General features: G+C 40.9%; 1 protein-coding gene across 2 annotated transcripts in view; it reads right to left on the bottom strand.

Moving 5' to 3' along the window:
- The window catches only part of DCLK1 (doublecortin like kinase 1), a 474120-nt gene that overhangs the window by 313680 nt on the left and 133313 nt on the right, over window positions 1-27127 (bottom strand). The window lies entirely within an intron of this gene.

The following is a 27127-nucleotide window of genomic DNA, read 5'->3' as shown; positions in this document are numbered from 1 at the left end:
AGCTCAACGCTCAAAAAATGCTCAAAAAAGTCCCATGCTTTTAAAGTGTCCCTGTTCTCATTTGACACTTTTAGCTCATCACCCCAACAGGTACATGAAGTACTTTGAAGCTGAATGGGGTATTTTTCGCCCCAGTGACTTGAATGGGAGAGCATGGGAATAAGAGCAAAAACATATATTATGCACGTTTTTCAGGCACTCCCTTAATAAGTCTATAGGGGTAAAATGTGCAATCCTGTCCCAAAGGAGCTTCATTATTGAACTTTACTCCTAAAACCATTAAAAATGCACAAAAAAAGCCTCAAAATTGACAAACATACACTATACTCACGTGTGAATAGGAGCTATGGCAGTCTATTAGGGTAAACAGTAGGGCTACTTTATTTTTTATCCAATAAAAAATAGACTAGAAATTCAGTAGGAGCATAAAATCGTTGTTTCTTCAAGGGCAGATCCAGCTTTTTAATTTCTTTTTGGATAGAGCAGGGAAGGGCAAGACCCTTTGCCAGTTTTTTTTTTTTTGTCACCTGTGACTCTGTTCAGGCAATTTCCCCTTACTCCACAATTTTCTCTGTAGGGGGCGCTAATGTGTTCTAAAGTCTTAAATGCCCACCCTCGATTCATATACACATAAAAAATCCACATAAACAAATCACCATAAATAGCTAACAGATCTCTAAGTGCAAATATCATATAAAACATTTGAGAATAAACAAGTAAAGACCATGAACAATCAAAATATTCTCCAGTGATGAAGTTGAATGTCTTTAACCACATGCCGCCCAGCCACTGTAGAAACATGGCGGCAGGGCGGCACGGCTGGGCAAAACCAAGTTTTAAAACGTGTGTTTTTAAAACAGGTAGGGGGCGCGCACGAGGTCCCGCCGATCACGGCCACGGATGTCAGTCGCCGGGTCACAGCTGGTCGTTACCGGCTATGTCCCGGCGATTAGCGGCAATCAGTGACAGAGAGCACAGCTGCAGTAGCTGTGCTTTCCGTCAGTTCCCTGACAGCTCCAGACATGCTGATCGGGACAGAAGAGTTTATCTGTCCCGATCAGCGGTGTTCCCTGCAGTACACACCCCCGCCCCCTAGTAAAACACTCCCCTCACACAGTTAACCCTTTCACTCAATAATAAAGTTAACCCCTTCCTCCCCAGTGCCATTAGTACAGTGTCAGTGTTTTTTTTTTTGCACTGATCACTGTATTGGTGTCACTGGGGAAGTCAGTTCCCCCCCAGTGTCAGAATGTCCGCCGCAGTCCCGCCATAAGTTGCTGATTGCCGCCATTATTAGTATAAAAAAAATTAAAAATCCAAGTATCTTTCCCGCCATTTGTAAACACTATAACTTTCACGTAAACCAATTAATTTACACATATTGGGTTTTTTGTAGCAAAGACATGTCGCAGAATGCATTTTGGCAGAAATTTATGACTAAATTTGATTTTAAAATTTTTTTTACTGGACATGTTTTATAGCAAAAAGTCCAAAATATTGTTTTTGTTCCTCAAAATTGTCAGCCTTTTTTTAGAGCACAAAAAAAAACGCACAGGCGATCAAATACCACCAAAAGAAAGCTCAATTTGTGGGAAAAAAAAGGAGGTAAATATAATTTATGTACCGTATTTCATGACCGCGCAATTGCCCGTTAAACTAGCGCAGCGCTGTATAGCAAAAAAATGGTGTAAATTGCAGTATTTATACCATAGTTTGTAAACGCTATAACTTCCACACAAAGCAATCAATATACACTTATTGAGATTTTTTTAACCAAAAACATGGAGCAGAATACATTTTGGCCTAAATTTATAACCAACTTTGAGTTTACTATATATTTTTTATAGCTGAAAGTAAAAAATATAGTTTTTCTTCAAAATTTTTGGTCTTTTTTTGTTTATAGCGTGAAAAATAAAAAGCGCACAGGTGATCAAATACCACCGAAAGAAAGCTCTATTTGTGTGAAAAAAAGGATGTAAATTTCGTTTGGAAGCAGCATTGCATGACCGCGCAATTATCAGTTGAATTAGTGCAGCGCCGAGTAGCAAAAAGAGGCCTGGTCATTAAGGGGGGTAAATCCTCAGGAGCTCAAGTGGTTGCAAAAATGATTGAGTGAACCTTTACCATATAATATCCATATTTCACCCAGTGGGATTTCATGTAGCGGCGGGGCCAGCAGTTTTGTTACACACACTGTACCTTTATTGCCGATGTCTAGGCACTGAAACATGTGAGCGCTTTATATTCATTGTTTTATCATGGTATTTTAATAAACATTCTACACTATGCACTATTTCTATTCTTGGGTTCCTGTGTGGCTATGTGGAGTGTATGAGAAGATCGGAACACCATCATAGGCCAAGTCCTAGCAATTAATAAAGGGATACTAGCAATCGCTTTTGTCCTTTTTAACTAATGAGGTCATATCCATCTGGTGAGTTATATAGTTACTGCCTAATCACTAGGTGAAATATGGATATTATACGGTGAAGGATTCACAGCATCAAGCATTTCTGCACTTTAAAGACATCCAACTTTATCACTCAGCCTATGATGGTGTAGTTTTAATTTTATATATACTGTTCTTTTCCAGTGAAAACCACACCCCCCATTTATTGTTCCCTATTATGCAGGCCATAGATGGTTTGTTTATCAGCCAAATTTTTATCTGAAAAAATAATCGGCTAATATTCGCACCGTTAGTGAGGCAATGTCGTCAGGCGATTTTCGTGGTTCCTCCTCAATTCTTTAATCGGTCATGCTGGAAAATTTACGAAAAACAGACGATTTTCGGAAGCATTGGTGGCAACAGAACGGACGGTTTTTCATTTATCGGCCAAAAATTCAGCCCATAAACGAACCGTCTATGGCAGCAATGGGCAAACTACGGCCCGCGGGCCGTATACGGCCGGCGGACCTTTTAATCCGGCCCGCGGAGCGTGATACTGTCAGGATGGCTGTCAGGATGTGTGTAGGTGGGGCAGGGTGACGAACGTGAGGGGAGCTAGGCTCCTCTCACAGTCCGCCCTGAAGACCGGTGTACCATGAAAATCTGTCTCCTATGAGGATCTGTCCCCCTCGACGTATCTGCGCATGTGCCGGAGATCGCCGATCGGCTGCTAATGCCTGAAACTGGCACATGCGCAGATACGTCGAGGGGGACAGATCCTCATAGGAGACAGATTTTCATGCTACACCGGAACGGCGCGGGAACACGGCGAGAGGAACGCGCGGAGCAAAGGTAAGTGAATTGACACAGGGGGGACTTGGGGACTTAATATGGGGAATGAATTACTATATGGGGGACTTGGGGACTTAATATGGGGAATGAATTACTATATGGGGGACTTGGGGACTTAATATGGGGAATGAATTACTATAGGGGGGATTAATTACTATGGGGGATGAATTACTATATGGGGGATGAATTACTATGGGGGATGAATTACTATGGGGGATGAATTACTATATGGGGGATGAATTACTATATGGGGGGTGAATTACTATATGGGGGATGAATTACTATGGGGGATGAATTACTATATGGGGGATGAATTACTATGGGGGATGAATTACTATATGGGGGATGAATTACTATATGGGGGATGAATTACTATGGGGGATGAATTACTATATGGGGGATGAATTACTATGGGGGATGAATTACTATATGGGGGATGAATTACTATGGGGGATGAATTACTATATGGGGGATGAATTACTATGGGGGATGAATTACTATATGGGGGATGAATTACTATATGGGGGATGAATTACTATGGGGGATGAATTACTATGGGGGATGAATTACTATATGGGGGATGAATTACTATGGGGGATGAATTACTATATGGGGGATGAATTACTATATGGGGATGAATTACTATGGGGGATGGATTACTATAGGGGGGATGAATTACTATAGGGGGGATGAATTACTATAGGGGATGAATTACTATGGGGGATGAATTACTATGGGGGATGAATTACTATATGGGGGATGAATTACTATGGGGGATGAATTACTATATGGGGGATGAATTACTATGGGGGATGAATTACTATATGGGGGATGAATTACTATGGGGGATGAATTACTATGGGGGATGAATTACTATATGGGGGATGAATTACTATGGGGGATGAATTACTATGGGGGATGAATTACTATATGGGGGATGAATTACTATGGGGGATTAATTACTATATGGGGGATGAATTACTATATGGGGGATGAATTACTATATGGGGGATGAATTACTATGGGGGCTGAATTACTATATGGGGGATGAATTACTATATGGGGGATGAATTACTATATGGGGGATGAATTACTATGGGGGATGAATTACTATGGGGGATGAATTACTATATGGGGGATGAATTACTATAGGGGGGATGAATTACTATGGGGGATGAATTACTATGGGGGATGAATTACTATATGGGGGATGAATTACTATGGGGGATGAATTACTATATGGGGGATGAATTACTATGGGGGATGAATTACTATGGGGGATTAATTACTATATGGGGGATGAATTACTATGGGGGATGAATTACTATGGGGGATGAATTACTATGGGGGATGAATTACTATATGGGGGATGAATTACTATGGGGGATGAATTACTATAGGGGGGATGAATTACTATGGGGGATGAATTACTATGGGGGATGAATTACTATATGGGGGATGAATTACTATATGGGGGATTAATTACTATATGGGGGATAAATTACTATATGGGGGATGAATTACTATGGGGGATGAATTACTATATGGGGGATGAATTACTATGGGGGATGAATTACTATATGGGGGATGAATTACTATATGGGGGATGAATTACTATGGGGGATGAATTACTATATGGGGGATGAATTACTATAGGGGGGATGAATTACTATATGGGGGATGAATTACTATATGGGGGATGAATTACTATATGGGGGATGAATTACTATGGGGGATGAATTACTATATGGGGGATGAATTACTATGGGGGATGAATTACTATGGGGGATGAATTACTATATGGGGGATGAATTACTATGGGGGATGAATTACTATATGGGGGATGAATTACTATAGGGGGGATGAATTACTATAGGGGGGATGAATTACTATGGGGGATTAATTACTATATGGGGGATTAATTACTATATGGGGGATGAATTACTATATGGGGGATGAATTACTATGGGGGATGAATTACTATATGGGGGATGAATTACTATATGGGGGATGAATTACTATGGGGGATGAATTACTATATGGGGGATGAATTACTATGGGGGATGAATTACTATATGGGGGATGAATTACTATGGGGGATGAATTACTATATGGGGGATGAATTACTATAAGGGGGATGAATTACTATGGGGGATGAATTACTATGGGGGATGAATTACTATATGGGGGATGAATTACTATATGGGGATGAATTACTATGGGGGATGAATTACTATATTTGGGATGAATTACTATGGGGGATGAATTACTATATGGGGGATTAATTACTATGCTTACTATGGGGGAATATTACTATACTTACTATGGATGACACATACACATCATTCATCTACTCTTGGTCCGGCCCCCGGGTCCAATATATGAACCCATTGCGGCCCTCAAGTCAAAAAGTTTGCCCACCCCTGGTCTATGGCCTGCATAAGAGTCACAGAAAAAAATAAAAACCTGACAGAAATTGTAAGTAAAAAATGCTGAGTTGTTTACTGATCTGAAATGAGACACGTTGTCTATGAGACATTGTACACAGGTCAGTTATACTGCGCTGAATACAGAGCAGTAACACAAAAATAAAAAAACATTTAATTTGAGTGCAGTAGTTTACTTCTGTGTTTACTCGTTTAGGCCCCTTGCACACGAGCATCATAATTTACTGATGTTTACTCAGGAAAATACTCGCTATGAAAAAGAATTTTATCTCACCTATACTCAACATTACTCTGGTCTTTACACACAGTTTTTGGCCCCTTGCACACGGGTGTCACAAGTTCCTGGGTAGACATCAGTAAATTATGACGCCTGTGTGCAAGGGGCCTAAATAAATTTTAGGCCACGTGACGTTGCTGACCAATCAGATGCCGTCTAGCACGAATTGTCAGCGCTGCAAGGAGAGGAAAGGAATTTCAAATCCCCGCTGCTTTCTCTCCTCTCCTTCCACTGACACTCAGCATGTGATGCCTGCAGGGAGATTTCCCACACCGCTCCTGTGTGAACTCGGACTTGGGGTCAGACAGGAGCAGTGGGGAAACCACACATGGTTTGGACAGGAATGTTCTGTCCAAATCACATGCTATTCTTTGCGGTGCAATTTGCGTCCATTAACAAATTGCACCACAAAGTATCGGTACTCGATATCAGAGAGTACTTGATCGAAAGTATCAGTACTTGTACTCACTGATAAAAACCAGTATCGGTGCATCCCTACTACACCGCGCTCCAAATTATTATGCAAATTCTATTTAAGTGTCACAAAGATGAAATATTTTGTTTTTCAGTTTAACTCATGGATGGCATTGTGTGTCAGGGCTCTTTTGATCACTGAAAACAATCTCGGACACCTGTGATAATTAGATTGGCCGGTGAGCCCAATTTAAGGAAAAACTACTAAAGGAAGGAGTTCCACATTATTAAGCAGAGCACCATTTTCAAGCAATATGGGGAAGAAAAAGGATCTCTCTGCTGCCGAAAAGAGTGAAATAGTTCAATGCCTTGGACGAGGAATGAAAACATTAGATATTTCACAAAAACGTAAGCGTGATCATCGCACTATTAAGAGATTTGTGGCTGATTCAGAGCACAGACGGGTTTGTGCAGATAAAGGCACATTGAGGAAGATTTCTGCCAGATCCATGCATCGGATCAAGAGAGCAGCTGCTAAAATAGCATTACATACCAGCAAACAGATATTTGAAGCTGCTGGTGCCTCTGGAGTCCCACGGACATCAAGGTGTAGAGTCCTCCAGAGTCTTGCAACTGTGCATAATCCTTCTATTCGGCCACCAATAACCAATGCTCACAAGCAGAAACGGCTGCATTGGGCAGAAAAATACATGAAGACTAATTTTCAAACAGTCCTGTTCACTGATGAGTGCCATGCAACCCTGGATGGTCCAGATGGATAGAGTAGTGGATGGTTGGTGGACGGCCACCCTGTTCCAAAAAGGCTGCGACGTCAGCAAGGCGGTAGTGGAGTCATGTTTTGGGCCGGAATCATTGGAACAGAGCTGGTCGGCCCCTTTAGAGCCCCTGAAGGTGGAAAGATGACCTCTGCAAAGTATGTGGAGTTTATGACTGACCACTTTCTTCCCTGGTACAGAACGAAGAACTATGCTTTCCGTAATAAAATCATCTTCATTCATGACAATGCACCATCTCATGCTGCAAAGAATACCTCTGCATCAATGGCTGTTATGGGGATAAAAGGAGAGAAAGTTATGGTGTGGCCTCCATCCTCCCCTGACCTCAATCCTATTGAGAGCCTTTGGAGCATCCTCAAGCAAAAGATCTATGAGGGTGGGAGGCAGTTTACATCCAAACAGCAGCTCTGGGAGGCTATTCTGACATCTTGCAAACAAATTCAAGCAGAAACTGTCCAAAAACTCACAAGTTCAATGGATGCAAGACTTGTGAAGCTGCTATCAAATAAGGGGTCCTATGTTACAATGTAACGTGACCTGTTAAAATGTTTATAAAGTTAAATGTTGTTAAAAGTTTGATTGAAATAGCTTTTGATTTCAGTAAATATGCTGCAAACACAACAAATGACAATTTTCAGTTCTTTACAACCTATAAAGTGTTTTGAAACTTACTGTGCGTAATAATTTGGAACAGTGCATTGTAAGTGTTTTATGTTTAAAAAAAATACTGTTATCATTAGGAGGTTTGTTCAATAAAATGTGAATTGTACTCTTAATAGTTGATAACATGAGAATTATGCTGACTGTTATTTACATCAATTATATAGGTAAATGAGAAAAATATCATTTGCATAATAATTTGGAACACGGTGTAGAATGTATGACATCATTTTCCTTGGACTGGAAATCAGGAAGTAACTGAAGAAATGTGTAAAAAGGTTTAAAATAAGTAAATATATTATACTTTCCGATCTATTTACTAATGCTAGCAGCATAAGGATTAAAAATAATCAATGCTGATTGAGAGAGTGAAGTTCTGCTTTAATAAGAGAAAAGTTTTGCCTTGAAGTAAACCCCCCCCCCCATCACCGATATTAAATATGCACCCAAAGGGATCTCTAACCACTTCCCATTTGTGCCAAACCCTACTCCTCTGTGTCCCGAGGTCGCTGGAAACTTAATGCCTTTTGGCTTAGTCTATTCCCCTCCCATGACTCCTTCAATTATTCTATTATGGACTTTATTGCAGCCCATGCAGACTACCCTGACATGTTACAAGTGTGGGACATCTTTAAATCATTCCTTAGGGGTATCTTTATTGCCCAAATTAATATGGTGAAACATGCATCTAATGACTTGAGAGTGGACCTAAAGCGGCGGGTAAGTCAGATGGAGAGACTGCATGTAGACAACCCAACTGACGCTGCCAGGGACTCCTGATTGTCTGCCCAGGATGCTTTAGACTGAGTGGTATCATCCTCCATGGACAAAAGACGATTCTTCTCTAAGCTGGCATTTTATAAAAAGGGTAAACAGATGGGTAGGTTGTTGGCTATGATAGCCAGAGCTCAGCAGCCAGTCACAGCCATTGGAGCCTTGCAGGGTAGAGATGGCAGGCTTGTGACCACCCCAGATTCTATTAATGTGGAACTTGCCCTGTTCTTTTCTTCTCTATACCAGTCAAAACAGACTTGCAGACCTGAGGATATTTCTAATTATTAGGCCTCTATTCATATACCAACATTGTCACAGCAGACCCGCACTATGCTGGACTCTCCCCTGACACTGGAGGTACTGCAGTTGGCAGCAGCCACCTTCCCTACTTGAAAGGCACCGTACGCCAATGGTCTGCCCGTTGAGGTATACAAGCAATATGGCGAGAGCATATTGCCGTTCTTATTAAAGGTACAAAATGAGGCTAGAGACTTGGGTAGCCTCCCTCCTTCCATGACGAAAGCCAACACTGTTCTCATGCTAAAACAAGGCAAGGATCCTACTGACCCGGGATTGTATAGGCCAATAACTTTGTTGCAGACTGACATAAAACATTTGGCAAAGGTACTGGCTCTCCATCTTAATAAGGTTCCCTCTACAATTACACACCCAGACCAATCTGGCTTCATGCCTCAGAAGTCAACGGCAGTTAACCTGCGGAGGCTGTTTTCAACATCCAGGCTATGGCTGACAACATAGGGGAGAGAGCTTTGCTGTCATTAGACACCACCAAAGTTTTTGACAGCGTAGAATGGCTGTACCTTTGGGCTGTTCCTTCCAAGTTTGGCTTTGGCCACATTTTCACATTTTGGGTTAAGTTACTTTATGATCAACCAGTGTCAGCCATTAGGGAAGCCGGGCGATTGTCTCCCACATTCCTTCTGGGAAGAGGCACCCGCCAGGGATGTCCCTTGTCCCTACTATTATTTGAAATAGCCATTAATCCCTTAGCCACCTCAATTAGGCACAACCCTGAGATTGTTGGCTTTCAGTATGGTACACTACATGAGAAAGTTATGCTATATACTAATTACACTATCTTACTATTGGGGGACACCTCTGGTTCTCTGGAGGCGGCCATGACCACCATCACTAGATTTTGGGCATTCTCCAGACTTCTCATTAACTTGGACAAGTCTGCACTGATGCTTCTAGACACCAGCTCTACACAGGTTGTTGCTCCCTCCTGCCCTGTACCTGATACCGCCTCTTTTAAATACCTGGGGGTACAGGTTACTCCTCAATCAGTTGACTTCTGCAGGATAAATTTACATCCCCTACTAAACTGTTTTAGAGACAAAATCAAGATCTGGAATAGATTATGGTTATCTCTGGTGGGTAAGGTGAATCTAGTCAAAATGATCTTCATGCCCCAGCTGTTGTACTTTTTGCATAATGCCCCTATGGTTATCCCATTGTACATTTTTTGAATGGTGAATTCCATCTTTCGACAATTGCTTTGGCATGAAAAAGTTCCTGGAGTACAACTTGAACATTTACAGCGGCCTACAGATGCTGGTGGTTTGGCAATACCTAACGCTTGGCTTTATTACTTGGCAGGTCAGTTGCAGCACCTCTGTAAGGGTATGGCTTCCACCCCGGCCCAGCAGTCACTCTTCCCCCCTCGATTCCTTCACCACTATTCTAATTCACACAGCAGAGGTGGTAGATCTACCAACAGGATTGGAGGCCGGAGCCTTTGCCAAATCTAATAGGCTATTGCATACGTACACCCTAATTCAAAAAGTCTGGAACAAGACTAAGCAGCTACAACAGGTCTCTGGTTATACTCAATACCGTCCACATGGCACAATACCAATTACCCTGAACTAGCCAAGCTACAACACGCTCCCCGTTGACGAAAATATGGGGTTACACACTTGACCACTTGACGGATATGTTCAAGGATGTTTCTCTCTGTACTTTTGAATAATTAAGTGTTAAGTTCCCCCTGCCAAAAACAATGTTATTTTATTACTGGTGGTTAGTGAGGAGAACTGCAAAGCACATCGTCGCAGGTTCGAGGCCCCCCTCTGCCCAAACTACACTCTCCTAGATTGTAAGCTCGAAAGAGCAGGGCCCTCGATCCCCTCATGTTTTGCATTGTATTGGTATTCTGTCACATGTTCTGTTCCCCTCTGTAATGTACAGCGCTGAGCGAACTATTGGCGCTTTATAAATACTGTATAATAATAATAATAATAATAATAATTACTGTTAACTGTAGCATGCAGTACTGATGCAAGGCCCTCAGTGGTGTGGAGCTCTTCCCTAACCCTACTTTTCTATATGATGGCTAACACAACATCTACCAATTGCTTTATCTCTGGGTGCTACTCAATGTTGCAGGGAGACTTTTTACAGTCTTTTCTTCTGACAGTTAGGGACAGATGGCAGGCAGATGTTGGCTCTTTTGTGGAAGATCAATGGGACGAAACACTCCAGGCAGTGCGCCAATGCTCCTTTAATGTGACACAACGACGTATGCAATTGTATAAAGTATTAAGGGCACATTTTACTCTGGCCCGGCTGATCCAAATGGGTATTTTGGACTCCCCTACTTTTGGTAGATGCTCTAGAGACCATGGGGATTTAATTCACTTATTGTGGCGATGCTCCCAAATTACACATTTATTGGACGGGTGTGATACACACCATAAATACCGTGTTTCAAGTTTCTATCCCACCTGACTCCAAACCTAGTTTGTTGGGTGTTTTAGATGATTTTCAATTACCAACTCTTATTAGGGAGGTGGTTGCTAGAGATCTCTTCCAGGCCTGGAGGGTTGTACTTTGGCATTGGAAGTTGTCTGAATCTCCCTCATAAAGAGAGTGTACAATGCATGGGTGAAATTCTTTGGCTTGAGAAATACATATACCAACACAGAGGCTGCTTCCGTAAATTTTATGATCTATGGGGCCCCTGGTTGGGTACTCCGTGCCTGAGTCCGCTGGATTTGGTCCTAGACAAGCTTCTTATCAGTCCCAATGAGATGTCTATCTGCCATTGCTTTGCCCACCCACTCTCAGCTGCTGTTATATTATTTGCATTGTATCTAGTCTTTTGTGTTCATTATTATTATTATACAGAATTTATATAGCGCCAACAGTTTGCGCAGAGCTTTACAAAATGAAGGTGGACATTACAGTTACAATACAATTTGGTACAAGAGGAAACAGAGGGCCCTGCTCATTAGAGTTTACAATCTAAGTGTTCATGTTATAGCTTGACATCTGTACACTAATACAATATCATGGACGTCTACTTGATTTGCTCCCTGTACCTGCTGATATCTGGTGTATATGTAAGAGACATTTCTGGAATTGCCGTATACTTGTTATGTCTTCTAGTCAATAAAACTTTCTTTGATTAAAAAAAAAAACTCCAGCCAAAACTTTGCTGTTTGTGTCCTCACTAGGAAGATTTCTTTACCGTTTATATTTTGGTGACCCTGGATAAGAAGAAGGCAATGAAAACCTGGCACCTTTGACTGAACTATGACAGTGTTCAGGGGAACAAAGGGGTGGAACTAAAGTGGAGCCCTAAGCAGGCAATGGCATCCCATACTGAGATTTGCATAGTGAATATACCAGTCACCATGTATGTCACCAGTATACCATGTACATTTTAATTACTCTAAACAATACTGTCCTTTATGAGAAACATTCAGAAGACCATTTAAAGACCATCCACAGCAGTTATACTGCAACGGGGAGGCCGCGCTGTGCAAAATCACACATACAGTATATATATATATATATATTATACAAAAAAAAATAAATCTATACACCCATTTGTAAACGCTATAACTTTAATTAATATAAAAGTAATTAATACTGTATACACGTATTGAGATTTTTTTTTTTACCAAAGACATGTACCAGAATAAATTTACCAGAATAAATTAAAAGGAATTTTATTTTTGTTAATTTGTTTATTGGATATGTTTTATTGCAAAAAAGTAAAAAATATTGTTTTAATATTGTATTTTTTTTTTTTCATAACACAAAAAAATAAAAAACGCAAAGGTGATCAAATACCACTAATAGAAAGCTCTATTTGTCTGGAAACAAAATAACATAAATTGCATTTATGTACAGCGTTTCATGACAGCGCAATTGTCGGTTAAGGTAACGCAGTGCTGTATTGCAAAAAATGGCTTGGTCATGCAGGGGGGAGGAGAAGCTTCTGGAGGGCAAGTGGTTAAAGGGCCGAGCAGTATTGCTCTCTATTAAAACAGAACAACCCCCCCGTTTAGCTTACATTTAGATCTGCAGTTGCGATGGTGCTACACAAGTGAACAGCTATGACATTGGCAACTGTGACAGTTATCACCAGAGGCATGCCCTGAACTGCAGATAATAACATTAGCGTGCCTGATTAATGCTTTAATAATAATTTTGAACATTTCCAACTTGCTTTTTTTTTAAACAGTTAAATCACCGTGCTTAGTTCCGCTTTAAGAAGTCCTATTATTGGGAGTCCTGATTTATAATCACCGCTTTAGTATCTTTTTGTCATGGTTTGTTCCTGTAACCAAGGAAGCATGGAAAATATCCTTGTACAAGGTGCAATTAAAACATTACTGTGAAAAGGACAGCATTATCCTTTTGTAACTAGACAGATGAGTCAGTAACATCCAAAAAGGTCATGTTGGATCCTTCTATAGTTTCCCACTGATGTAGTTAATCATGTAAATCTGATTCTGCTTTGCTACAAAGTGCTTCACCAAGAGAAACTACAGCAATGTCTGAATAGCATCCAGGAAATGAAGTGTACCTGTCTAATACAAAAGTATGACATTGCTGTAAATTGTGGAAAAGAATAATGGAACCACATGCAGCTATTTATAAAATAAAAAAAGAAAATGGGAACAATACAGATCTTTTGCCCACGGTGACCAATCAAATGCCATTTTTAATTTTACTATGCAATATAGCAGGGGTCTCTGAACTTTCCAAACAAAGGGACAGTTTACTGCCATTTTGACTTTATGGTGGGCCAGACTACGGCCAGTAGGGGTAGTAAATGGTATAAGTGGAAAGTATAGTGCCCAATCAATGGTGCCAGTGAGAAGAATAAAAACTCATCTTTGGTGTCAGTGGAAGGAATAGTGCCCCATTATTGGTGTCATTGGCAGGAATAGTGCCTTGAGGGCCAGACAAAGGAAAGCAAAGGGCCATATCTGGCCCACACGCCACAGTTTGGAGACCACTGAAATAAAGGATGAAGCCTGATTGGCAGCTATAGACAACAACTCTGTTTTTTTCTTTTCTTTGTTCCCTTTCTTTGTTTTAATTTGCTTGTGAGTAGCTTATTTAAAGTGAAACTCGAGTTTTACCAAATTATACTGTGTATAACATATATAATAGCTACACGAGACATTTTTGTTATTTAAAGCCTTGTCACAGACCATTCATTTCAACAAAATATTTCCATAAAATTATATCTACATTTAATATATTTTATTTATTAAAAAAAAACTGGCAGCAAAAGCCTACCAGGTATGGAATTCCAAAAGCCCTAAGACTGCTGGTGGGCTCCACCATCTTGGATGTGATGTTAGAAGCCTAAGCAGACCTATGCACTAAATGTACATGAGTTTGCCACATTTCTCGCCAGTAGGGCAGCCTATTGAAATTAATGGGTTGCTTTGTGGATGGGGGCTTAATGTTGCCAGCCACTTATAGAACATCTCTACATATACAAAAACATAGCAGCACTATGAGAAGTTGAGAACAGCACTGGTATGAGAATTAAAGTGGAAATTCATTGTTATTTTTTTTAAATATGGCTTTAAAGTATATATATTTTTAAAATTTTACTTTCTGTCTACTTTTCTGATCTGCATGTACAGAACAATCTTCATCTCTTAGGGGCAACAGAGTGGATTTCCCCAGTGTTGGGGAGACAAAAACAAGTCACTACATCTGAGATTTTCAAGTGTGACATTGTGGTGCCATGTCTCATTGTTAAAACAGTTTTAGAGCACCCAGGATTCTCAACTAGGTAGGTTGAAGGGCTTCAGGATGCTTATTTAATTCAAAGGAAACTGGGTCTGCAGTTTCAGGAAAACTGAGTTGGGGGCTTAGAGCCCCAAGATTTCATAGGAGGAAATCTCTAGTCCTTGGACAGGCTTTTTAGGTAACCGGCACAGTGATGAAACAGGATTCACACTTGTTATAGTCTGGGACCTGATGCTGGATCGGGACTGGACCCTCCCGAGGAGACCATGTGGTGGCAAGGGAGCAGCCAAAAGTGTGCATATCTGCATGGTGCAGTCTGTGATAGAACAAACAAAGAGCCAAAGCTGAAGACCAGAGCAGCAGAGAGCTAACAGGGGAGCTGACAGAAGTACAGCATTTGTACATAAACACAAGGCTGTTGTGTTAGATGGTCAGGAGGATTGTAGCACAAGGCCTGAGCAGTGGCACTGCTAAAAAGGGTCAGGAGGATGAACATTGCTTTATTTCACAATGATGATGGAAACCCCTGTGAGGGAGGTCATTTGTTCTGTTCAACATTTCTGTTTAATAAAAGTGGGCAGATTTGGCATGGATTGTACTTACTGGTGAGTGCTACACTTAAGCTTAAAGCGGAGCTCCACCCAAAAGGGGAAGTTCCGCATTAAGAACTGCTCCCCCTGCTCCCCATTAAGGATTGGTACCTTTGGGGGTCGGGGGGAGAGCGGGTACCCGAATTTGACAGGTACCTGCTCCCACTTCCAGTCCGATCGCCTAGGCGATCAGAAGCGGAAGGTATCTTCCACATATGACAGGTCCAAGAAGACTATAGGACCATTCATGAAGCGCAGCGCTACTCGCGCATGCACAGTGGGTACCCGGCTGAAAAGCCGCAAGCTATCACAGCCGGGTGCCCACACTGAAGATGCTGGCCTCCTGGAATACAGGACGGCCAGTGAAACGGACTGCAGAGGACACACCGCGTGGCTGAGGCACAGGTAAGTGGCTGTTTTTTAAAAGTCATCAGCTACAGTTTTTGTAGCTACTGACTTTTATTTTTTGACAGCATGAGTTAAACTCTGCTTTAATAACCCTCAAACATTGCACTAGGTCCTGGATCCTCATGTATGCAGGCACAGGATTAGTTGGTTTGTGTCACATAGAGGCCAGCCTCTAAATTGCAGAAGAAAAGCCTGCCCAACGGAAAGTACTGCTAAAACCTGAAGGAACTTAATAACTGGAGTGCTACACTAGCCATTTTGGGGAAGCCAAAGTGAAAAACATTGCTTTCCTTAGGAAAGAGCATCTAGAAACATTGCATGGGAACCTCTGGGGAACATTTTCTGAAGTTCTAAGAGTGTAAAAGGAGTTCCATTGCAGCAGGAGAGTGATGAATGGGCGTGCACAGACACAACAATTTATTCCCGGACGGATTTCAAGACCAGCAACAACGGGCTGAGCAGAACAACCCACATTTCCCTTTGCTTATACTTGAGGAAAAGATGTCAAGAAGATCTTGGAAGTATAACTTTACAATGTAAAAGCAGGAACCAGAAAATGCTGGTATGCACCGCTTCTTAAAGTGTGACTCCAGAGTGCATCAGTCGCTTCTGATCCCAGAGGTGTATTCATTATCATGTAAAGTATTTGCTCATGCTATGGGTTCAGCTGCTCCAGGATGCACTGGAGCTACACTTTAAGTACAGAGTGGCACACACTGCGACTCTACGTGGCTAATTGACATAGCTTTTTATATCTGGTTCTCATTATTCCTTTCCTGTGGAATCTAAATGTGTTTTCAGATTAATTAGATGATAACCCTAATGCCTTGTGGAAGTTCTAAGATGTGGACTCAAGCTGCTTGGATGTGGCAGGAAAACTGCCAGTGGATGCTTCCCAAGAGATACCCAATAAGATGCCCAAAACATTTCACTGGTTCACTTTAGCTGAACAAACATTACTGGAAAAATAAAGAAATCTTTTAATTATGTCCGAAAAGGTAATTGATACGTTTTCAAAGTTATCTGCATTTATATAGCTATAGATACATAAATACACACTGCGGTCACACAATATATGCACCCAGTGGAGTGGTTCACTAAGCTCTGCTTGCATCTAAACTGGCCACAAAACCATAGTACACTTTCAGAAGAACAACAACCCATTCTATGAGAGCACACATCGTTTATAAAGTATTCATGCCCATTTGGTAGCATTGATTAACAAAAAGAACTGTGTGTCCAATTGTCACTACTAAGAAAGTCTGAACCAGGAACAAAATGTCATCTCACAATGAAAAATGAACTTCCCCTACTCTGCACTACAGTATAATATTTTAAAAGAGTGTCACTGTAATGCAGTGTTTCTCAACTCCAGTCCTCATGGACCCCCAACAGGTCATGTTTTCAGGATTTCCCTCAGATGAAACAGCTGTGGTAATTACTAAGGCAGTGAAACTGATCAAATCACCTGTGCAAAATAATGGAAATCCTGAAAACATGACCTGTTGGGGGTCCATGAGGACTGGAGTTGAGAAACACTGCTGTAATGGAAAGGGAAGGGTGGAATGAAGATGTTTGTTACAACAATTCAAACAAGGCAGTACAATAGTTAACTGACTATACTTATTATTGAGCAGCACAGTGTATAAATAGTTAGCACTTCTGCCTGGCAGAAATAGGGTTGTTGGCTTGAATCCCAATTGTGGCACCACCTGCGTGGAGTTTGCATGTTCTCCCTGTGCCTGTGTGGGTTTCCTCCAGGTACTCTGGTTTTCTCCCACACTCCAAAACCATGCTGGTAGGTTAATTGGCTCCTGTCTAAATTGGCCCTAATATGTGTATGTATGAATGTGAGTTAGGGACCTTAGATTGTACGCCCCTTGAGGGTTAGGGACTGATGTGAATGTACTATATATCTGTAAGGAGCTGTTTAAATTGACAGCGCTATATAAGCACCTGTAATAATTATTGATCTCAACAATTACTCTTTAAACAGTACAAAGAGATTCACAAATATGGTTCATCTGTTTACAATATTATTTTCTGGCACCAAAGAAAATGTATAATACACTTAGATTGTGGTGTCCAGCAGTTTAGAAATCCTTTGCCACAGAATCTAATTGAAACACTATCTACAAACAAGCAGCTTTTGATAGAAGAAATACATTACCCGCTGCTAGTCTTGCACTGGAGATATGGGTTGCAAGCAAAGCAAAACAGACATGGAAACCTGATCTGAGATAAAAATGAAAAATATGAAACAAACTGAAATGATAAGGAGTGAATACTTAAGGATTCTATACCGTACATACAATATCCCTAGAAACTGATGTGTATGTAATGGGCTGAGTATTATTAAAGGCTGTATAGAGGTCCTCTAAATATTTCCAGTAAACCACTAGGCTATCATAGTAATATGAGTATAGGAATGTCCAAAGAATTCACAGGATTAACAAAAAATGACAATATTGCATAATAATGTTTATGCTGTATATAAAAATGAGTAAACTGGATCACAATCCAAACTCAGGATTTGTGGGGATCTAAGAATATTGATTCATTCACCAGATCTTGTTTGCACTTTTTTTTTTTTTTTAGTTTATTTTATACAAATATGTCTGCTGCATCAAATATGACAGGAGAGGCCAATGACCACACATCTCAACATCTACATTGCCTGTTAGAATTAGGCCAAAGGTTCCTAGAGAAGATCCAGAACAAAAAGTGGTATTTTTTATTATTATCAACCTGTGGCCTGGCCATATACATTCAAGTATTTACCGTACATATTCTTAAAGCGGTATTAAACCCAAACGCAAACATTTATTATATTTATACAAAAAATCACCAGCGCCAAAAAATATTTATGAAATAATTCCCAAATAAATGCTGCTGCTCCTTTATGACAACACTAATAAAATAACAAAAAAAAAACCCATAAAAATAGCGCAAATAAATAAACAATTTATTGGGGGGGGCGGCAGGGGCCGGAACTCCACCTTAAAAAGTGTGAGTTGGAGTTTGGCTTGAATTGGTTTGGTGTATCTACAGTAAATCTGATAGTCTATCTAACTCTATTCTCCATCCAGATTAACAATAATACTGCTGCCCAAAGGTGGCTCTGCGCTCTTTCATCCAGAGTGTAGGCACCCTAATACAGGACATGTTACTGGCCAGATCATTAGGTGAAAACTGTGAGAAAAGATCCTAAAAAAAGAAAAACTAATGCAGCCACAACATCTAATTATTGGTAAGCTGCAATACATGACATTTTTGGTTTTGGGTTTAATACCACTTTAACAAGCAGTACATGGGCTTCGAAGCTTGCCCTCACTGACCTCTGTAACTTCAGTTACTTTCTGATTTCCAGGCCTAGGCAAATGGTGTCATACATCCCAGAAGCTTCAGGGGAATGGGTCCTTCCTAGCTAAGCACACTTTCTGGTTTGCATGCCTGAGCTAAGGGCAGATGGATTCCAGGAAGTAAATGCTACATCAATTAGTTGCCCTTACTCAAGATGGCTGTGGCCAGAAATGCTAGGGGGGGGGGGGGGGGTTTCGAAGTGATTTCTCACTTAAAGCATGAAGACATGGATGGGTGAGTTTGCTTTGAATATTAAAAATGAATTGTGGTGCTCAGATGCAGTGTAGTTTAAGGCTAAATACTTCTTTGTAATCCAGTTCTCCTCGCCATCCAAAGGATTCCCCCCCCCCCCCCCCCCCCGACCAGGCCATTTTTTGCGATACGGCGCTCCATTACTTTCACTGACAATTGTGCGGTCATGCAACGCTGCACCCAAATTAAATTTATGTCGTTTTGCCCACAAATGGAGCTTTCTTTTGGTGGTATTTGATCCCCTCTGCGGTTTTTTTTTTTGAGCAATAAACAACCAACGTTTTTTTTTATTTTTTGCTATAAAACATAACAGTAAAAAATAAAAAAAAAACTAATTTCGGCATGAATTTAGGCCAAAATGTATTCTGCTACATGCCTTTGCTAAAAAAAAATCCCAATACGTGTAAATTAATTGGTTTACGTGAAAGTTATAGCATGTACAAATGGCGGTATAGATACTGGAAGTTTTATTTACATTTTTTTTTATACTAGTAATGGCGGCGATCCGTGACTTATAGTGGGACTGCGGGACTGTGGCAGGCATTATGACACTGAGAGGAACTGACTAACTGCCACTGACATCCCCAGTGACATCAATACAGTGATCAATGCTAATAAAAAGTGCTGGAACTGTACTAATGACACTGGGCAGGAAGGGGTTAACATCTGGGGCGATCAAAGGGTTAACTGTGTGCTGTTTTAGTGTGTGTGTTTTACTAGGGAAATATCCTGCTTTGTATTGCTCTGCTATTCAGAGCAATACAAAGCAGCATGTCGATGGTGACAAGGGAGCAATCTGTGTTGTTTACATACAGACCTCTCCCCTTTCACTGTTCCTCGGCGATCGCTGGTTGCCGGTGGGGAATCTCTGGCCGGGCTGCAGCCGCCAATGGCCTACCAGGAAATGCAAAATCACGTATATATACACGTGATTTTGCACAGCCCTGCCACCCTGTAGCAGTAGGGTGGTCGGGAAGCGGTTACACAATACTGAGACATTCATATTGCTGTCTCTTTCCCAGTTTCCTCACTTACTGGCTCCAAGATGACCCACTCCAGGAGGTAGATAATACTTTGTTCATGCACTTCTTACTTTTCCTATGAATAAAATCTTTTTGTTTTAAACAATAGACTCTTGTGAGGTCTATTATTTTAACCATCACTTACTGATAGACAGGTCATTTTATAGGGGTCATGACAGATCCTATAGCATAAACACTCTATAAAGTACAAAGATGGCGCACTTCATTAGAGGTAACTTGTTTTTGTTGGGCAAATTTACAAAAATAGATTTTGGCCATACTTCGACTTTAACCTCCCTAGCGGTCTGATTATGTCCATATTTCTGTGCTCAAAGCGGTACATTTTTTTGCATGGCAATATGTATTTTTTTTATTGTAGGCCTGTAATTTTTGGAATAACTCACTGAAATCTGTCCGAGCAAGAGTCTAGTAAACATCCAGGGTAGGATAAAACTTGAAACACGAAATCATAAATTATAATTTAATAAATAATCATAAAAATTAATAATATAATAATAATACATTTAATTCAATAATATAATCAAACAAAAAACACTGAAATTTAGCACATCACTGAGCAAAGTCGCAAAATTGTTTTCAGCGTCTGATGACGAATTTCCCCACGAATCATTATCACTCAGTTCTGCAAGTGGTTCTGATTTACTATCTCTGTTCTCTAGCTGGTCTAAAACCGCTTTTGACCTAAAGGGACGCTTTTTGGACGCCATGGACATTTCTCAGTTTCCAGGCAGAAAGAACAGTAAAAATGCAGGCAGGGCACAGGACAAAGCACTCGGGACAAAATGTATGTGAAATGGTTTGATGCAGTAATGTTATACTATGTGATTTTAGTGATTTTAGTGAATGTCACTTTTTGTCATTTTCAAATTTCCCGCCGGTTCCATCCCCGTACGTCCCGACGCTCGCAAGGGACGGAACCCAGATGACAGATGCCGGCATCAGCCGAATTACATTGCCGGGGACACTGCAGGAGGGACATCGCGGGACAGCAGGACAAGGTAAGTGATCCAGGGATCCTGGAGCAGTGCTGCAGGGTAATCCCGAGTGTAGCTCGGGGTTACCCCTTGTGGTACTGAAACTTTACCCCGTGCTACACTCGGGAATACCGCCAGGGAGGCTAAAGTGATTGTAAACTAATTTTTGATACTTTTACCTACAGGAAAGCTTATGATAAAGTCTACCTGTTCAGAAATTGAATACCTCCTAAACATGCGCCGTTTAGGAGATATTCTAGTGATCATCAGCCGATGACGTCACATGCGCTCTGAAGAAATAGGATACATGTGCCGTTCCTCTAGAGCTAGGTGGGGGCCTTGACGTCATCGCGGCTTCGCCCACTCAAGTGTCCGCAGCCCGGAAAACTAGAAGGAAGATCGGGTGAAGATGGAAGCCTCTGCTGTGGTGACAGAGTTCCACTGGAGGGCTTTGTTCTCAGATAAGACTTTCATAATGTGCTAGTATGCGATATATACTAGCATGTTCTGACATTACCTTGCAGGGGAAATTTTTACATTTTTTGAACGCAGAAAACTGGCATTAAGGAGTAGATTTTATCAGCGTTTCAAATGCCAAATGCTTGTAAATGAGTGTAAACGCGGCTAAACGCGTTTATAAACGTTTGCAATTTTTTTTTAACTCTTCCATTTCCAGATGCTGTCTAGAGCCTTTTTTCATCATGAAAAATGCATGCAAAGCGTTTTCCCAGTACTCAGATGGACCTGGTACACCATACTTTGAGGTTTCGCATTAAAAAAAATATGCAAGACACTGCTGCAATCATTTCTGCACAGAAATGAGCTGAAATACATACACAAAAAATAAGACAGCTATTCTCAACACATACTGCTCTCTCTGCTTCTGCTCTCTCTATTTCTCTCAAAATGTCTGAAATAGTTAATTTTTTACTGTTTTTCAGTGCATTCTGGGCATTTTGGAAGGTCTCCTGAGGTTATCTTTAAAAAATGCTTCTAAACGCAAACGCTCATAAACGCGATATGCAAACGCGGCTAAACAGATGATTTTTAACCTACATTTTCCAGCAGTCAGTTTCCATCGTTCAGAAGTGTCCCGTGTACATGGAGACTTAGACTTTTTGAAGAAGGCAATGGCCGAAAAATGTAAAGCAACTGCTATAACAGTTTTGCAACACTGTAGATAAGTGTTACGCATAAGTGCTGATTGTAGATGATGGACTACAATTTGGGAAATACTGACGGAAGCTATTTATGTACCATACTCTGTCATAATATGTATTTATGTACCATACTCTGTCATATTTGGGGTTTTTTATGCTCAGATCTACTGGCGGGCAAACACTAAAACTATATGGGGGAGACTAAGGCTACATGTACACATGAACTCCCCTGGACGTTTAGCTCTCCTGGCAGAAAAACGCTAAATGCGGCAAAAACGAGTGTAAACACAGTATTGCATTTAGCGCTTGGAAGTTTGTTCATTTAATTGGCTGGAGTATTTACCATTGACATGAATACCCATCCAAGTGCTGAGCATGACAAGCGTTTAAGCATGCTTACATGCGCTTTTGCTGCATTTAGCGTTTTTTGCCCAAATCGTTCCTCTCCTAAACGGGATTCTTCTGCGTTCAGGAGGGGGAGGTTTAACTTCCCCTAAACTCTGCTGCTCCTAAACTCTGGTAAAAGCCTATGTGTACATGGACACATAGACTTTTACTGAGTTGCGTTCAGGGGTTTTGGCAAAAAAAAACCACCAAAAGTTCCTAAACTCACATTTAGAAGCCGCAGTGTGCATGACGCCTTACTAAAACTTGCTGGTGCAGCTCTGCCTAATAACCAATCAGCTTCCAGGTTTTATTGTCAGCGCTTAAGGTTTGGTTCACATCTGCGCGGGTGGTGCCGCTATGGATCCGTACAAAAATCCATGCAGCCGAACATAGGTATGTGGACCTGTGGGCGGGTGCCATTAGTTCTAATGGCACGCCGCCCGCACTGGAAAATGCAACCATACTGGGAACCGAGGTTCCCGTGTCAGCTGCCTTTTCAGAAGTGCAGGGACTTCTCTGCGTGTCACGGCGCACAGGAGTCCAATGAATGGGCTCTCGTGCCCGCACAAAACGTGGCCCATACGGCCGCATATATGTGAACCAGGGCTAATTGAACAAACTGCAGTTAGAAGCTGATTGATTACTAGGCGCAGCTGCACCAGATTCTGTGTGCTTGCTCCAGTATTACTAAATCCCCCCATATGTGTCTTTATATTATGTAGTAGACATTTCCCCAGGACATTGCTTAGCTATTATTCAAAGGCACACTTAACATACTGCTGAAGCAGACATTAATAAAATTCATTATATAAATGAAAAGTGATTATAAAGCTTCTCGGCGGTCTACCTTTGATGTAAATTACAAAAGTGGCATGTTGCGTAATTTTTGTGACAACTGTATGCATTTCCCAACATTCATTTCCACTTTGAGGCAAATATTAATCTGTTAAATTCATAGTGAGAATCCATGAGCCCTGTACAGCGACCATTCTCAACTCCTAAATCAGAAAGTGTTGGCCTTTATTTCAAGCTGAACTCTAGGCAGATATATTAGACACAAATGAATACAGCTCTGTAATTATTTACACATTAATAAATGTATTTCTTAAATGCAAGTAGTGTAGGTGCCCGAATTTGACCTGGTATCAGCTTCTTGCAATCCCTCTACACCAGGGCTGGAATATATTGGAAAGAAGCAGTAGAATGTGCCAAGCAGCTCATGTGCTAAAAAGAAGCATGCTGATAGGTGGGGAGAGAAGAGTGATGGAGAGAAAATTTCTACATGGCAAATAATTTACTAGCAGGTGTAGTAGAGTAATAGAAATCCAACAGACCCAACAGTCATGACATGCATGCTGCTGATTCTGTGTAATTGAATCACTAATTGAAAGGGGCATGTTCAAAATAATAGCAGTGTGGAGTTCTATTAGTGAGGTCATTCATTCTTTGAAAAACAGGTGGCAATTATTGCCCTTATTTAAGGAAGGAAGGCAGCAAATGTTGTACATGCTGGTTACAGTGCATTTCTCTCTGAAATTCTGAGGAAAATGGGTCGTTCCAGACATTGTTCAGAAGAACAACGTACCTTGATTAAAAAGTTGATTGGAGAGGGAAAAACATATAAAGAAGTGCAGAAAATGATAGGCTGCTCAGCTAAAAAGATCGCAAATGCTTTAAAATGGCAACCAAAACCTGAAAGACGTGGAAGAAAGCGAAAAACTACCATTCGAATGGATAGAAGAATAGCCAAAATGGCAAGGACTCAGCCAACAATCAGCTCCAGGAAGATCAAAGAAGGTCTAAAGTTACCTGTGAGTACCGTTACAATTAGAAGACGCCTATGTGAAGCCAAGCTATCTGCAAGAAGTCCCCACAAAGTCCCACTGTTGAAAAAAAGACATGTGCTGAAGAGGTTACAATTTGCCAAAGAGCACATTGACTGGCCTAAAGAGAAATGGCGCATCATTTTGTGGACTGATGAAAGTAAGATTGTTCTTTTTGGGTCTAGTGGCCGGAGACAGTTTGTCAGACGACCCCCAAACACTGAATTCAAGCCACAGTACACTGTGAAGACAGTGAAGCATGGTTGTGCAAGCATCATGATATGGGGATGTTTCTCATACTACGGTGTTGGGCCTATTTATCGCATACCAGGGATCATGGATCAGTTTGAATACATCAGAATACTTGAAGAGGTCATGCTGCCTTATGCTGAGGAGGAAATGCCCTTGAAATGGGTGTTCCAACAAGACAACGACCCCAAACACACCAGTAAACGTGCAACATCTTGGTTCCAGACCAACAAGATTGACGTTATGGAGTGGCCAGCCCAATCCCCAGATCTTAATCTAATAGAAAACTTGTGGGGTGACATCAAAAATGCAGTTTCTGAGGCAAAATCAAGAAATAGAGAAGAACTGTGGAATGTAGTCCAATCATCCTGGGCTGGAATACCTGTTCACAGGTGCCAGAAGTTGGTTGACTCCATGCAACACAGATGTACAGCAGTTCTCAGAAACAGTGCTTATACAACTAAATATTCATTAAGTGATTCAAAGGAAAGCAAAATCTTCAAACATTTTTCAGTTTATATAGTGAATGTTTGAGTTTGTAAAGAAGAATACAAAACACTGCTATTTTTTTGAACAGTCTAATATTCACTTTTCTTAAATTTTTTTTAGAGGAACAACACAAATTTGAAATATATATATATATATATATATATATATATATATATTATATATATATTCTAGTCCATTGTTTCTCAACATTTTTTCAGTCAAGGCACCCTTTAAAATTATGGACAATTTCAAGGAACCGTCTAAAATGATGGACAGTCCCGAGGCACCCCATTCTAAAATGTAAAAAACTGTTCTAATAGTTTTATATAACGCAGCAGCATCCACACCTAACACTAGAGGTGCTTTATTCTTCCAAATCAAATACACATTGCACACTGGTCCTGACTAGTATTACAATGTTTCTCTCAGTTTTTCTCCATCACTGAGATGTGACCCCAACACTGACGAAGAATGGCAGGGGAAGGCCAAACTAGGATGCTGTGTAGGCAGCCAACATCCTACTTATCAACTGATGATGTCATTGATTGTCAGGACTCCGGCAGCTAGAAGGTCATAATGGCATACAATGAAGACCTGTGGCTTCTTCCACCATAAGCAGTTACAGCAAAAAAAATTTTTCCTTGTTGGGATAAACGTTTTACATGAATAAATAAAAGCTGATCATTTTACAGAAATCTCCTCTGCCAGTCTTAAAGTGGTTCTAAAGGATAAAGGTTTTTTTTACCTTCAAGCATTCTATGTATGTTAGTAAAAAACTTTCTGTGTGTAGCTTCCCCCCAGCCCCCCTAATACTTACCTGAGCCCTATTGTGATCCAGTGCTGTGCATGAGAGCAGTGGCTCTCCTGGGCCTCTCCCTCCTCAATGGTTAAGACAAAGGAGTGGGAGCCATTGGCTCCCATTGCTGTCATCACAGTCAGTGAGGAGGAAGTGGGGGGTGGGGCCAAGTAGTGCACAGACACACAGAGACAGCTCTGGAGTGAGCACATGAGTACCTCTGGATCAAGCAGCTTGCTCTGGGGGCACTCAGCAGGTGGGAGGAGCCAAGAACGCCAGAAAGGGACCCCAAAAGAGGGGGATCAGGGCTGCTCTGTGCAAAACCATTACAGAGAGCGGATAAGTATAACATGTTTTTTTTTTAATTGGAACATTTAGTATCATTTTAGGTGGTTTGTTTCATCCATGTAATGTGATTTTGAAGAACAACAACTTACTGGCTGGATCAGCAGATGAAAATAGAAGAAAGAAATCAACAAAAAAGAAAACTAATGCAGTCATCACATCTAAGATCTGGTAAGCTGCCATATAATAAATGTTTGCTTTTGGGTTTAATACCGCTTTAAGGCTCTTTTAAAAAAAAAATTAAAACAAATCATCTGTATATCAATACAGAAGCCACTCTGGTTCATCTAAAAGCTCAACTTCTGCTGAAAGAGTGCACAGAGCCTTTCAGTACAAACCATCAAAGCCACACATATCAAAGTAATCCTGGATGGTCCCCACAAATAAACACACCTCCCTTTTCTTCTATTTTTCTTTGCTGCATGCCCAGGCAACTTCATGTCCCATCGCACGCAACACTCATAACAGTTACAGTTTGCCGATGGCCACATTTTGTACATGATTAAGCGGCCAGATGGGGACCAAGATTTAAATGCAAAATCCTCGGGATTTAAGAACCCAAAATACGATCTCTGACATTGTTTCAGTCAGTAATAACATATTAAAGCACA

Source organism: Staurois parvus, unplaced genomic scaffold (genome assembly GCF_062004578.1).
Source record: "Staurois parvus isolate SC_StPar_1 unplaced genomic scaffold, SC_StPar_1.0 ptg000544l, whole genome shotgun sequence".
Classification (NCBI taxonomy): domain Eukaryota; kingdom Metazoa; phylum Chordata; class Amphibia; order Anura; family Ranidae; genus Staurois; species Staurois parvus.
This window is presented reverse-complemented; position numbering and strand designations above follow the sequence as displayed.